Raw genomic sequence first — 15,778 nt, 5'->3', positions numbered from 1 at the left:
CCTTTGTAATGGGATACTTTAGAATGGGGTTAGAACCTGTAATGGTACCCTTGTGCTGTAGGCAAACAACACACTGGTGTACATGCTTGGCAATGTCTGCTGCCACCTTAGGCCAGAAATATTTAATTCGTGCCTGTTTGATACTGCGGTCCTTCCCGGGGTGCGCTACACCTGGGACATCGTGGATCAACCTAAGAGTAGCTGGTATCATGGACTCCGGTATCACCAGTTGGTATATGGTCCTGCCGTGGTCCACCAGCTGTGCAACACACCACAGTACTCCTTGGTTGACCACCAAATCCTTCAGTGGAACGGGAGACTTGACCTGTAAGTCAACATCCTCCATGGTCAGAAAACGAAGGACTGGAGACCACACAGGGTCCTGTGGTTGGGCTCTCTCAAGATCCTCAACAGAGAACGAGTTGTCGACACTCACGAATGTTATATGCCTCGACAGGGCATCAGCTACATCATTTTGCTTACCTGGGACATAGCAAATTTCAGGGATGTAGTCATTGAACGTGAGCGACCACCGAGCGTGCTTTCCCGAGAGGTTCTTGTTAGCAAAAAGGGCCAATAAAGGTAGATGATCTGTGTAAATCTTGATAGGATAATGATAGATCATTTCCCGAAAATGACTCAAGGCCCATACATTGGCTAAAGCTTCTAGCTCTGTTACTGAATAATTGACTTCCGCTTTAGTATGGACACGGCTAGCATAGGCAATAGGCTGTTGCTTACCATTAGATTCCTGTGACAAGACTGCACCGATGCCAACTTTGCAGGCATCAGTCATCAAGGTAAATGCCTTGGTGAAATCAGGGAATCTAAGGGTTGGGGCTGATGTTAACTTGTTCTTAAGAGTGACAAAAGCTCGTTCTTGATCACACGTCCACTCAAAAGGGGCATCCTTCTTGAGTAAGTGTATCAGGGGTGCAGCAATGGTGGAGAAACCTGCGATAAAGGAGCAGTAGAAACCCGCCAGGCCTATGAAAGACCGGACTGCATTCGCCGTCATGGGTCTGGGGAATTTCTGCATGGCCAAGATGTTAGACTCGTCTGTCTTTATGCCATTCTGAGTCACTACATGACCAAGAAATTTTATTTCCTTCCTGAGGAAATGACATTTGGACAGCTTTACCTTAAGGTTTGCCTGAGCTAGCCAGTCCAATACCCTGTCAAGTTTCTCGAGATGTGTCGGGACATCTTGCAACATGACTATGAGATCATCCAGGTAGACCATGAGCGTGCCACCCAGGAGGGTACGGAAAATTGTCGTCATCAAACAACTAAACATGATTGGGCTTCCGCGCAAGCAGAAGGGCATCCTCCTGAACTGGTAATGACCAGTTGGCGTAGAGAAAGCTGTCAACTCTTTGTTCTCATTATCGAGGGGGATCTTCCAGAACCCTTGAAGAAGATAAAAAGTTAAAAAGACCTTATTATCGCCGATGTTCTGCAACAGGTCGTTCAGAACTGGCAACGAAAAGTGGTTTGGGATTGTACATGCATTCAGTTTCCTGTAATCGATAACAAGGCGTCAGGTTCTGTCTTTCTTGGGGACCAGAATAAGGGGAGCATTCCAAGGGAAAGTGGACATCTCAATAACTCCATCACGGAGCATCCATGTAATGAGTTCTTCAGTGAAGACTCTTTGCGCATGTGGCAGGCAATATGCAGGTACATAAATGGGTTCAGTACCTTTGTCAAGTGGAATACAGTGAGAGATCAGTGGGGTCAAACCCATCGACTCACCATCTAGCGCGACTGCAGAACATGCATGATTAAGAACCTGGAGAAGTTTTGGGACCTCTTCAGGATAGTCTGTCAAAGCTAAATCATCTTCCTGCACTGGCCGGGTGTTGGAAGAGTCAGCAACAGACTCGCCTGGGAGAACTGGACTCACGAGGAAGTCAGCTGGGGTTTCACCCTCTACTCTCACATGGAGAGGGAATCTGACAAGGTCGACAATTGAGGTATTCTTCCGCAGGGGAAATTCTCGACTGTGCATGTTGACAACAAGGACTTGCAACTTACCAAGTTGCACTGTGTGCAAGGATGGTTGAAGGGAGAGACCCTTGACTCGGCACGTGTCGTTGTCAACCAGCACATGGTTTCCTTCAAAACCTCTGCTCACGTACACAGTAACAGGAGTGAGCGAGTTAGCTGACAAAGTGACATCATACTTTGTACAAGCAGTAACTCTGCTCGCTGATGTCATGACACGAGTCAGACAGTCGCCTACCGACAGGGATACTGCGGCTTGACAACTGCTGTTCTCTACAACAGCACCAGAGTTAGAGTGAAGGTTAGACTGGGCGTCCCCAGACTGGGTTTCACTGGTAACTAAGCGCTGATGGCTAGGAGGTGACGGGCAACGAGCTCTACTACGAGGTCGATCAGGACAAGAGACCAACCCCGGGGAGAATGTGCTATGGAAACCACCGGTTTCCAACGATTCCAGGCACTTTGCATACTCTGAGACAGAGTAGCACGTAGTGGATCCTAAGCGCATGCCACAGAAGGGCACATCCACTCCATTGAATTCTGCTTTTCACTCAGCTGGATCTAAGCAGATCCTAAGGGGGACCCTTATGTTCACACATGAACTTTTTTATTTTTCGTTCGATTTCTTTCATTTTTTTTTTGTACGTAAAGAAGCACCTTTCAATAGTAATGTGACCAAGTTTCAATAAGATAGCTCAAAAAACAATTGAGAAAAAAATTATTTACTAATAATCATACATATTGAACAGTAACTTCGACATGGGACTTGGAGAAGTTGTTTTGGCATTATCTACGCATAAAACAATGCTAAACTGTATTTCTAACGGTTAGACGTTCTGTAATTTATCCTTTCTTCATTCTTAAAAAGAATAAAATTTTGTATGGTTTTGACTTTCAGCCAAATATCTGACTTTTGCCCTCACATAAATCAAAAACAAATTATGATATCTCAAAAAACAAACCGTTAGCTTGTAAAACAATCTTTCCTTTATGTTCTCTGTGAATTTCATTACATTCCTGCTATTATTAACGAAGTTACTTGCTCATATATGTGAATAACTTACTTCCGAGATAATCCGCGAAACAGCCGGACCACCTTTTTTTTTTTTTTTTTTCGAGAAAATAACATTTTTCTCAGTCTAATACTGCATTACGAGTGTATATCATAGTTATCCATGTTCGTTTTCTTTAATATAAGGACCCTGGAGGTGAAAGAAAGAGAATGGAAGCCCCTCTCTGAGAATGGGAATCTATTATTCCCGATGGAGCACTCTGGGAATATGCCATATATTATTCATTCTGGAGTATTTACCATATTTCTTTGTTATTTATATTGTTTATTATGTCATATTAGATCAATTGTGATAGATAAATAAGCCGTAGAAGCTATAATAGCGTTATATTGAGCCATATTCCCCGGCCACCTCAAGACTGGAATTTTCCATGACGTCAGCAAACTGGTGTCGGGAGGTTCCTGGTTGGTTGGAACTCTACATATAAATCCCGCCCAATGTATTATGATGCCAAATCGTCAATTACTATCTTAGAAAGAATAATACAATAAATACACGAAAAAAAAACGGAAAAAAAGATAAATTGAGGACAGGTGAGCACACCTGCCGTGGGTGGTGACGTAACCATAGGTGTATTTAAATGACCATAATTCCTTGCAGGAATGTCGTAGAACAATGATTCTGGTACCATTGTTTTGCCAGAGAGTTAAGCTATTTTTCTATAAGATTAACTCAGTTTGTGAATTTTTTCGACAAAATTTTTCGTTCGCGCTGAGTGAGTGCTAATTCCCCCTCATGTTCACACATGAACTTTTTTATTTTTCGTTCGATTTCTTTCATTTTTTTTTGTACGTAAAGAAGCACCTTTCAATAGTAATGTGACCAAGTTTCAATAAGATAGCTCAAAAAACAACTGAGAAAAAAATTATTTACTAATAATCATACATATTGAACAGTAACTTAATTAAGGTCTGCCATAGTTTTGAACCCTATGAGCAGGTCACCAAGGAAAACAATACTATCTACGACTAAGAATTTTGCGGACAGCTTGTGACCCTGGACCACAAATTCTTATGTAGTATGACCATGAACCATCAGCGGATTACCTGAGACTCCTCTCATGGTCTGAATGACAAACGGCTCTGTCAATATGGCCGCGTGAAGGCCAATGTCTCGGAAAAGAGTGGAGCGGACGATGTTAACCACCGAACCTGTATCTAGAAAAAGCTGGACAGGTTTATGGTGGACAGTGGACTCGACGAGCGGTCCACATGGGTCGTCATACCGAACGTGAAGGCGTGACAGGCCAACGAAATCCCCGGAGTCATAGCTGCTTGAGGCTTGACGCTTGTTGGTGAGGCTCGACCTGGAAGGTGCGAGTCTCGGCAACGTCAAGACACTCTGTTTCCTCACTGTCGGCAAGCGTATCACTGCCCAGGGCGGCAAATGCATTGCGAACAGGGAAGGAATACAGTGACTCCGACAGGGTTACTATGTCTCTCTCTGATTTCTTGGATGCGCCTCTTCCCATGAACTAGTGGAAGGGCTTCTACTAGCATGTGCATTGCGCGATGACTGCTTGCTCCACTGTGATGACAACATACTTCGCAGCTTGTTACACTTCCAATCATAGAGGTATGATTGGAAGTGTTGTGGTATATACAGACTCCCTTGTGAGACTGAGCATGGGGATGGTGACGGTTACCTTGATACTGAGCGTGGGGTCGGTGACGGTTACCTTGCGGGGACTTAGGTTTCTAACACTCAGATCGGTAGTGCCCGTGTTTGCCACAGTTGAAACAAGTCACTACGCACTTAGCAGGTGATGCTGGAGATGGTGTGTGCTGGCGACGTTTTGCCTTGGTCCAGGAAGTCGGTGATGGCTTCTTTGTATGAGACTGACTGTTGTTACTGTAGTCATTATTTTTACTTGGACGAGTGTTAGTGGGACTGGGGTTAGAAACTTTGAGGGCTGGCTGTCTGACAGTGGCGGCAAAAGTGACTTCCGGATGTGCCCGAGGGGTAACTGTGGACAGCGCCGGAAGGACGGGTATAGGATCATCCGCAAAGCGACAAACCTTGCCTTTCTCGACAGGCGGCTTGATCGTGTCAATGGCATCGTATGCACCCAGGACGTCGTGCTTAGGGCCGAGTCCTTGCGCATCAATGGCACCCTGGAGGTTACGGGGGCATCCCTCCGCATGATACCTACAGCCAGCATCGGGATGATGTCTTCAGCTTTAATATTGTTGCAACCCCTCACCCACTTAGTGGTGTGTATGGCATCAGTAAAATCTTTGGTGGCTTGCTCAAACCGGCAAATGCAAGCCAAGGGGCTTTCTTGCGTGTACTGACATTCGGCCAAGATGCTGGTCACAATCTCAAGGTAATGGTGCTGGCGACTACGCCGAAAATAGCGCCTTAATTCCTCCTTAAGCTCATCCCAAGGTTGAATCTCACAAACGCAATTGAGCTGCACAAAGGCACCTATATCATCCCGGGTGAGATCCACTGCTGCAACAGCAGCACGAATGTACTGTGCGTCTGTGGGACTATCAAACTGGGCCTTAACAGTCGTCTCGACTGACTGCAGCCATGGCTCAAACATATTCGAACGACTGTCAAAAAGAAGGGTCGGGTATGGACGATTAGCCGACCCACTAGTGGTCGAGACTTGAGCCACAACTTGACCAACTGTCAGGGAGGCTTCGCCCCCCTGCCGTGTGATCACGCTGGCTGAGGCACCATTGCTAGCATCAGCAGATTCAGGACTAATAGTACGGCCACTGCTTGTCAAACTCATGACGTCAATTGTTAAAATGCAAAGCAGGTCACGAAGAGGGTAAACAGGTCAGAGCAAGAAATGGTATGCACTGGCTACAATTCAACATGGAGTCAGAGAGAACACAGCACCAAGGTACTAGGTAACTGCTTAGTGATGGAAATAATTTGAGTGAAACAATAACAAAAAAAAAAAGTGGTACACTCTGAAACACAAAACAAGAGATGTATGCGAGTGAATGAACGACAAAGGATTACACAAAATGATGCTAAGAGTATTTAATAATTGCACCAGGAGACTGGCAATAAAATTTATGAAAAGGAGTTGAACTGTAAACACTAGTAGCAAAAATTGCACAAAATTCTAAATAAATCATGTGTTTCACAACACTAAACTGTGCTGCAATCTTTCTCAACACACAGAAAAAGGTTGCAGGTGCTGGCAATTGCAATTTGGAATACAAAAAAGGGTAATTCACTTGCACCAAGGGAGGTTGACACAGCAAAGATATCAGAGTATGGAATAGTGCCAAAAATCACAGAAAAAAAAATACACTGTATCAACAAATGCTATATTGCACACAAAATAAAATTAATAAAAATGAAATTATTAAACTCAACAATAGGGCAAAGGTTAACTGGTGTTAGCAGGGAGTACACTGGTGTTAGCAGGGTGTACACTGGTGTTAGCAGGGTGTACACTGGTGTTAGCAGGGTGTACACTGGTGTTAGCAGGGTGTACACTGGTGTTAGCAGGGTGTACACTGGTGTTAGCAGGGTGTACACTGGTGTTAGCAGGGTGTACACTGGCAAAAACAAAAATTGCACAATCTCTAGGTCAAAATTAATGAACTTCACAAGTAATTTTGGTAATTAAGGGTAAATAAGCAGGTTCCCAAAAATGCACTCAATGACTTGGGCATACAAAATAGCAAAATGCAATGCACATTGGTGAATATTCACAGATAAAACATGGAATATATGGAGAGCACATAAATGGGGACACAGGAGAAAAGTGTAATGGGCTAGGCACTGATTGTATCACTGCAGGTAGAATAAACTAATACTTAAGTACTTGAAGATTACACCTATTAAAAAAATACACACTGACAAACAAAACAGTGCATGTTTGTCAACAATCTGTGGCTAACTTGCAGGTGCAACTAACAAAATAACAGCACAAAGGAATTACTTGCAAACTGTATGTGAGAGATAAATTGTATAAATGGTTGACACTAAACAATTTAAATAAATGACAACTTAGGTGCTAGATGCAGAATAATATACTGGAATTTAAAATGTAGGAGTGCAAAATAAATGTACAAAATTTAAGAAGCTGTAGGTAAGTGGCAAAATGTACACCGATGACTAAAACTGAACAATTTACTGAAGTATGGCTTCAGCGACAACTGTATTGGTGCAGGACAGTTAAATAATGTCGCAAAATATTTGGAAATGCTAGGTAAGTCACTGTTTACTTAACTTTGAGTGCAGGAGATGGACGAAGGTACTGGGTCCTGCAGGTCCTGAAACTTTCAGTGATGTACTGGTAACACTATGCGCCTCGTAGCATTTGTACACTGTTATGGGACTTCAAAGACGTAGGAAAAATTATCAGAATAGACTTGGGAAGAACAGGAAAGGCTGGGGAACTCTGTGAAGATAGAAAATATAAGAAAACGTGGCTAGCTCAGCGTGAACCACAGCTGTGCGTGGTTTGTTTACACTGGCAAGCGTGTCTCGGCGCGCTGACTGACTGTGGCTTCAGCACACGGAGAACAAAACATTTACTGCACTACTCGAATGTGCTAAAAACAAACTTAGGTGAAACTATGAACTGGAAATGTAACAGCAAGGGAAAGAAAAATTTAACTGGGCAACACGAAAAAAAATTGCACTTGCTGAAGATACGTAGATGCTGAGTAGTTGTAGACACAATGATGAGTCACGAGCTGCTGTAGACGGTGTGGGGGCTGAACAAGACTGGCTTAGGGGCTAGGCCAACTGGGTACCCACGTGGTTAACCCAGTGTAAAAATTTGTGTGGACTGCCTCCAAGTGAGTTGCCTACCCTGGCAAACTCTGTTAACACCGAGCTCTGAGGTGGGTACCTCAGCCTCACAAGAGGCTTATAGGACAGATTTTCACAAATGATTGATGTTGCAAGAAACTCGCCTGCATGCCCATATAAAGGGCTAACTTACTTGGTGTTGCAGCATATATCCTGATCTTCAATTTCCCTAAGCTTAGCCTTAGCCCCTCTGGACTTTCCCTCAGAAACCACATGCAACCGGGAGCCTTAATTCCTGCAATATTCAATCATTATTAGTGTCCTGCCTGCACCTCAGAAATTCCTATATCCAACAGGGTATGTATCCCCTAGTATAACTATGCAGACATGGACACTAGCTTCTAGACTGCCTTGAGACACTGGTACTTACTGGGCATGCACTGCCTGTTGCACACCGGACCCACAGATCAAACTCACTCACAATTTCCCCAGACACTGGCCAGAAATCTACGAGATAAAGTGGAGGTCTTGTCTTACTGTATGGGCCTGACGGAGGATGTCATCTACGGTACATCGAGGTGCCTCTACCAGATTTCCCCAGGTCTCAAATGAGAAGACACGCGGGGGGTGCCGTCTGCTGATCACAGCACGTCTTGTCCAGTTGGTGCCTGTCTTAAGAAGGACGCTATTGTGTCTTTGAGACCCGTGCCTCATCATTCAAGCTAGGGCTGCCAGTTCTCCCTAGCTAACTTAACCTAGTGTTTGCCTACATTATCGGCCTATTACTACCTATGTTAAGGTCTTAGGTCTACATTATTATTATCTACAGTTGCCTCAATAATCCTAATATTAGTGTACTACCAGTAAAACTACCTATTCCTTCCCTGAAGGGTAAATCTATAAATTAAATAAGCTTACCAACAATCCCCGCCAACTAGAGAGAATGCTGTTTGTTTGGGAGGGTTTAATGGCCACCCAGCTCAGCCGTCCCATTACGGCTATGCTGGGACCCCTTCGTACGTCGTATCTGTCCTGTGGAACTTTAGGGACCAAATAAATTTCCACATCCTCCCGCCGGCGAAGGTAGGCGCTAAGTCTAAATCAAGTTCACCTTCCGCGAGCCCCCACAGCGGACCCTGGACACGAGTGCCGTCTGGCCACTCTCGTCGAGCAGACTCTGGTCTAACTTCAACCGTCCAGTTTCCCCTGTGTGGACCTCTGGAGGTTTAAACTTGTTGGTTCCAGTGGTCTTAGCACCCTTTGCTTTAGCTTTAACGTCTTTCGTATGTCTAGCCTTGACTGAGCGGCTCTGTACTTTCCCACCCAGTGGCCCACATGCCTTGGTAGCCTTTCCTCCCACTGTTACGAGGTTCCCTGGATTTAAAGGCAATCTATCTCCCTCTTTACGTACCCTGTAAAAGTGTTTTCCCAAGGTGGCCGTGTGATCTTCACTCCCTACCTGGTTCAGCCTCCCTGGCGGTCCATCGTGTATACTGGTACTCATTATCACTACTCCCCCAGCTATCATGGGGACAGCTTCTCCTCTATCTGGTGTGGCAGGGAATTCAGGTGGAATCCTGCCACCTATGATGTATCCTACTGGGGATATGTATAAACCGATTCCTTCCTTAAACGTCCGTCGTGTAGGCAGGAAGTCATCTGTATGATTGGCTCCCACCAGGATACCTACATTTCTGACTGTGTCAGTGGTAATTCCCTAGTCTGCCAGCTTCAAGTCAAGGTCTTTCAATTGCTTAGCTGCTGCAGCAAGACCTCTTGCTGTAATTGCCCTGGGTAATGTCTCTACCACCAAGGCTGTAATGTCTCTGCGGTGTCCACCTAATTTGACTGTGACATCCACCACATCAAAAGATTTGGGTGGGACCTGACTTATAGCCCCTCCCAACATCATATTAACTTTCCTTGTGGCCTTCAACTTTAATTTAGCCACCAACTTCTTTGTTATCAAGGATGCTTGTGCTCCTGGGTCAAAGAATAATCGGGTTGTTTTGGACCTGTGCCCATTCACAACCTTTGCCATGACTGTAGGTAGGGCAGCACCTCTGTGATTCTCACTCGGATTAGAGACTTTACTCCCACTAATCACGCTGGCTACCATTTCAGGCTTGGACTCACTTTCTATCTCTACCTGAGAGATATCCCTACTAGCCTGGGGTTCCCTTAAGTTATTGGGACATAGTGCAGTATGGTGCTTACCTTTGCAACAGACTCGCCACTCACTGAGCTGGGTGCCACAATCTCTCGCAAAGTGTTCCCCACAACACTTGAAGCAGAGTCTCAACTCCCTTAGTCTCTGTTGCCTACTGCTCAGTGTTATATACTCCGAGCAACTCGTGCTAGCTTGTTCGCCTTCGCAGAACACGCATATTCTGGCATGAGTGCCTCTGAGGTTCTGCTTAGAGGTTCTTACCTTAGACACTTCTTTACCATAGTACACTCCAACGTTAATCGTACGAGCTTTAGACTGATCTCTCGAGATCTTTGAGTGACTGTCTGGGTTTTTATGTGGTGATGGTGGTGACTCCTCTCTCACACCTATGCACAAATGAGAAACGAGATCTCCCAACCCCTCAACAATTTGTTTTATCGTGAACCTATTCATCCGATATTTTAAGTGTAACTCATGCACTGTAGTGCTAGCCAGTTTCCTCTGAATCACCTGGCTAAGGACCCATTCTGAATCATAATCATCATGCAAATCTTTGAAACTGTTTGTCAAGCTCATAATTTCAATATGGAACTTCTCTAGGCTTCGACGGTCATGTCGGCAAGCCTCTAGATCCATCAACCGATAAAGTATAGCTACCTTTATCTCCTCAGTGTTGCCAAACATGTCTTCTAATTGGTCTTTGGCATGTTGGTAATTAGTGTCAGTAATCTGGTAGTGCCGGACCAGGTCTAAGGCTTTACCCTTGAGCAGCGACCGCAAATACTGCAACTTGACGGCATCTGACAAATCGTTCCTGTCATCTATCTGGGATTTAAACTGATCCCAGAAAGCAATGAACTCAGGGTTCCGTCAAATGTCGGTAAATTCAACTGGGGCAACCTGGGCAACATATTGACAGGTGTGTGGCTGTTTGGGGTACCTGCGGTGTTCAACACCACCCTTGGAATACTAGCCTTTAATGTACTTAACTTATCTTTGTACATATTCATCTCCTGATGACAATCTACATCATCCTTAGTGAATTCGTCCAGAGCCTGCTGAAGACTACCCTGGGATTCATTATCCTCAATAGCCTGTAGCTCATATGCTGAGAATGCTTGTTCATAGGCTTCCCATTTTTCCCCCAAACTCTTCAAGCAGTCTTGCAAATCATCGCAGTCTACGTTACTGCGTTGGCAAGTAGCCTTGCACCTGTTACGCATTCTGTTCAGATGCCCTTTTATGCCGCTACTGATCGTTTTAATTTTGTTAACACTGAACCCGACTCTCCTGAACCCCCATCTGCCATTGTCGAAGTTTAATGAGGAGTGTGACACTAATTGTACTTTACCCAGTCCATCCCACAGCACATCACGGTGTTAGGTAAGAATGAACGAGTCTCAAGGCCTCTCAACAAGCTTAACAATTCCCTTTGTTATATTGACTCTACTCTGACTTAAAATGTACACTGTTAGCTCTCAAATCCCAATCAAAATGTGCATCGATGTGAAAGCTTATCCTAGCACTTTCCTGTACAATGCCAGCAAATAATTACAGGACTTAACCTAGTCTCAGGTGCAATTCACAAATCCCACATTAACATGAATCAAAGATGATGAAAATCACACAATAAAAAGTGCAGTATACAAATTAAAATCACTTGGTTAACACAAATAAATTCAACAAATTAACTTGTGAAACATTAAATGAATAATGTATGTAAACAGCTTGGCCTAACTGCCCAGTTTACTCTGTCTAGCATGGATGGTTGGATAAGGTAAATCCTAACCTAGCTAGTGTGCTATAGCTTAAACCTGGCTTTAGAAATCCCTGTAAATAATAACTATGTTAAATCTGTCCTAGCTACTATAACTGTTGTAAATATTGCACAAGCCTAGCCTAATTATGGTTACCTTGCAAATCCACTGTAAGTAATCAACACACAAGTCTCCTACTCTGGATTACTTGAAATCACTGTAAATAATTAAATTCACAAACTTCTCTAGCCTACCTGGCCTGCCTGTAAATTACTGCAAATAACAACTTCTGTGTATAGTCAGCTTGGCATAGCTCTATGTAACTTTGGGCCTAGGAGTGCTAACTTAACCTAACTTTGTTAAACTGGTTCCTAACTGTGGCCTAGCTATGATAGCTTAACCTAGCTATTCCACATCCGGTTCAAAGGACCACTTTTTGTGAAAATTTGTGTGGACTGCCTCCAAGTGAGTCGCATACCCTGGCAAACTCTGTTGACACCGAGCTCTGAGGTGGGTACCTCAGTCTAACAAGTGGCTTATAAGACAGATTTTCACAAATGATTGATGTTGCAAGAAACTTGCCTGCATGCACGTATAAAGGGCTAACTTACTTGGTGTTGCAGCATATATCCTGATCTTCAACTTTCCTAAGCTTAGCCTTAGCCCCTCTGGACTTTCCCTCAGAAACCATGTGCAACCGGGAGCCTTAATTCCTGCAATATTCAATCGTTATTAGTGTCCTGCCTGCACCTCAGAAATTCCTATATCCAAGAGGGTATGTATCCCCTAGTATAACTATGCAGACATGGACACTAGCTTCCAGACTGCCTTGAGACACTGGTACTTACTGGGCATGCACTGCATGTTGCACACTGGGCCCACAGATCAAACTCACTCACAATCGCCCCAGACACTGGCCAGAAATCTACGAGATAAAGTGGAGGTCTTGTCTTACTGTATGGGCCTGACGGAGGAGGTCATCTACGGTACATTGAGGTGCCTCTACCAGATTTCCCCAGGTCTCAAATGTGAAGACACGTGGGGGGCGCCGTCTGCTGATCACGGCATGTCTTGTCCAGTTGGTGTCTGTCTTAAGAAGGATGCTATTGTGTCTTTGAGACCTGTGCCTTGTCATTCAAGCTAGGGCTGCCAGTTCTCCCTAGCTAACTTAACCTAGTGTTTGCCTTCATTATCGGCCTATTACTACCTATGTTAAGGTCTTAGGTCTACATTATTATTATCTACAGTTGCCTCAATAATCCTAATATTAGTGTACTACCAGTAAAACTACCTACTCCTTCCCTGAAGGGTAAATCTATAAATTAAATAAGCTTACCAACAATCCTAGCCAACTAGAGAGAATCCTGTTTGTTTGGGAGGGCTTAAGGGCCACCCAGCTCAGCCATCCCATTACGGCTATGCTGGGACCCCTTCGTACGTCGTATCTGTCCTGTGGAACTTTAGGGACCAAATAAATTTTCACATCCAGGTAGAACTTCTTGGAGGAAACTGGAAAGAACACAACACACACGGACGGCGAGATGAACGTAGTTGTGTGGCAGAGAAGGTTGTAGAGGAGGCTGGCGTGTTTACATGCAGTCTAGGGTGTCAACCAACCCCAGAGCTGCCTCGTGGTCACGCATGGAGTAACGCCAAGCCAACACACTAAACGACCTCACCTCTACTTCTTGTAGCTGAGAAGGGCGTAGGGACGCTGTAGGATGCAGGAAAATGGTGCTGGAGAGTGTTGAAGGGCTGTAGAGAGGGTGATGAGGTGAACACGTGACTGCTAAGGCTGGATATGAAGCCGTGACACCTATATCCAGATTTTGTAGAAAAATCTAGGACGAAGATCTATGACAGGCCCCATCAAGACGCTGGGAGTAACAGATAACTCTTTAGGCCAGCAGATGCATTGGATGACGACGGATGATGTTGACTGGCATCGACCCCTCCACCCCGAGTAGACTCACAATGCCGTTGACTCCGCTGTTACCACTGTTATTACTGTTCTTGCTGAACAGCGGTTTAGTGCCGATGAAGGTAGCGTAGGTAGCAATGATACGGTTGTGGACTAGTTTGGCTTTAATTGGATAGGTGTGAGTACACAACGGGGAGTGTGAGGGAATGACCACAAGCCAGTCCATGGATGGGGAGCACTTGTGCCTATCAAGTCGGTCGGCCTAGGAATGAGAGCGAATGGGCTCAGCCTCCCACTGACCTGGGTGAGCCTACAAAGGGCAGCACTTAAATGCCACAAAATATGAACTAGTCAGAACAGACGGCTAGGCTGTGTGATCTGACAGTACAGGCTGTCTACATCTCATGTCTTGCAATCTTTCCCTCGGATTTACAGCACACAAGACCATGGTACCCGAGTCGGTCTGCTGCTTCACTGCCACAAATACACCTGTGTTTGGCGATAATAGGGGCGGCAAGTCGAAGGGCAACACCGATGCGGATGGTCTGTGGGTCGAAATGAGTGCCAAGGCTGGAGTTGGGAGCATCCAACAGAAAGTCCCCTGCTTGAAGGGCTCTCACTTCCAGGAGGCGGGCTCTATCCTTCCCTGACACACTCTGAAGCATTGTTGAGGCTACATTTTCCATTACTGGACCATCCCAGTGCCATTATTTATAGTTGTTGGGGGGAGCAGGTCTGGTTTCAAATCCCATTAGATTATCCCAGATCATTGCTCCGTTAATGAATTTTTGGTCCTGGACTCCAATCTTGCCCCCAGGATGTTCAGGGAGAATCGCTGCTACAAGCTCTCTGGATGCAATACACGAGGACAGAAAAGCAGGTAGGGCAATCTGTGATGACTTGCGGACACCAATGCCTCCTAGTCTGACTGGAAGTGTAGCTTGGTTCCACTGCCCGTCTTCTAGAGTAAGGTTAAGTACTCTCGTAAAAATCTGCCTCACAATACTGTCATATTCGTGCAGTATAAGGTTATCATATGAAGGTGAACATCTTAGGAAATATGTCAACCTGGACAGACTCAAGCACTTTGTGAGAAGGTACAAGGCATAGTGAGTGTCCAGATTGCCTATTCGTTGTTCCATTCTCTTTAACTCTTGCAATTTCTTCCTGAGAATTGTGTCAATGACATTGCTTCCCAGAGGTGCTCCTAGCAAGACACTGTTTGTGGGGGAATGACTGCTGCTCCTGGTAGTTTTGATCTCACTGCATTTATCACTTGTTGACTGACTGAGATGATTTCACATTTGGATGCATTCACGATGAGACACATTTCCTGTCCCCGTGTCATTACCTGTGTAAGGTCATGCAGGAGGGACTCCTTTGTACCTGCTAGTGTGCCATCATCTAGGAACCAGATGTTTAGCTCGATGGTCAGTCTGACTGTGATTTCCCTAATTGCTATACAGAAGAGAAATGGTGCAAGAGGATCTCCTTGTCGGACACCCTCCGATGATGTGATTTCATGCTCTCCAAAGAGAAGCATTGATTCCTTGCTATACCCAGCTGAAACAAAAGGGAAGAGACCAGGGAAATGTTCTTGTACTGCTGCTAATACCACGTCTCTTTTCAGGAGATTGAATGCATTCTTGAAATCTAATTTTACCACTGCATTGTCCTCAGGCAGGTTGTTGATATACGCCCTTGTTGCATGAACCGCTGCTTCACTTCCTTGAGAGACCCCAAAGTTAAGCTGGATTGGTTGAAGCATCATGGCTGCCTGTGCACGAATACTTCGGACAGCAGCTTTGGATACGAGGCAGCGTAACGTGTTGCCTACTGTAATTAGCAGAATTCCTCCATCCCTCTTTTTAAGTGCACAAAGTGTTGCACCAAAAAAGAAAGGTCTAATCTCATCAGGAATCAGACCAGCCAAGGAATTGTTGACGAACCTTGTGATCTCTGAAAGCAGTGTCTCTGCAATTTCCCCAATAATTGGATTAACCATTTCCTTTAAATGCTGTGGCCTTATTCCAGTGTAACCCCCAGCAGAGCCAGATGGGAATGACATTATTGCTTTGAAAATGTCTGAGTCTTCCACAATCAATGGTTCCACAGTGGG

This window comes from Cherax quadricarinatus, chromosome 95 (assembly GCF_038502225.1).
Source record: "Cherax quadricarinatus isolate ZL_2023a chromosome 95, ASM3850222v1, whole genome shotgun sequence".
Taxonomy (NCBI): domain Eukaryota; kingdom Metazoa; phylum Arthropoda; class Malacostraca; order Decapoda; family Parastacidae; genus Cherax; species Cherax quadricarinatus.
Note: the sequence above shows the minus strand (reverse complement) of the source record.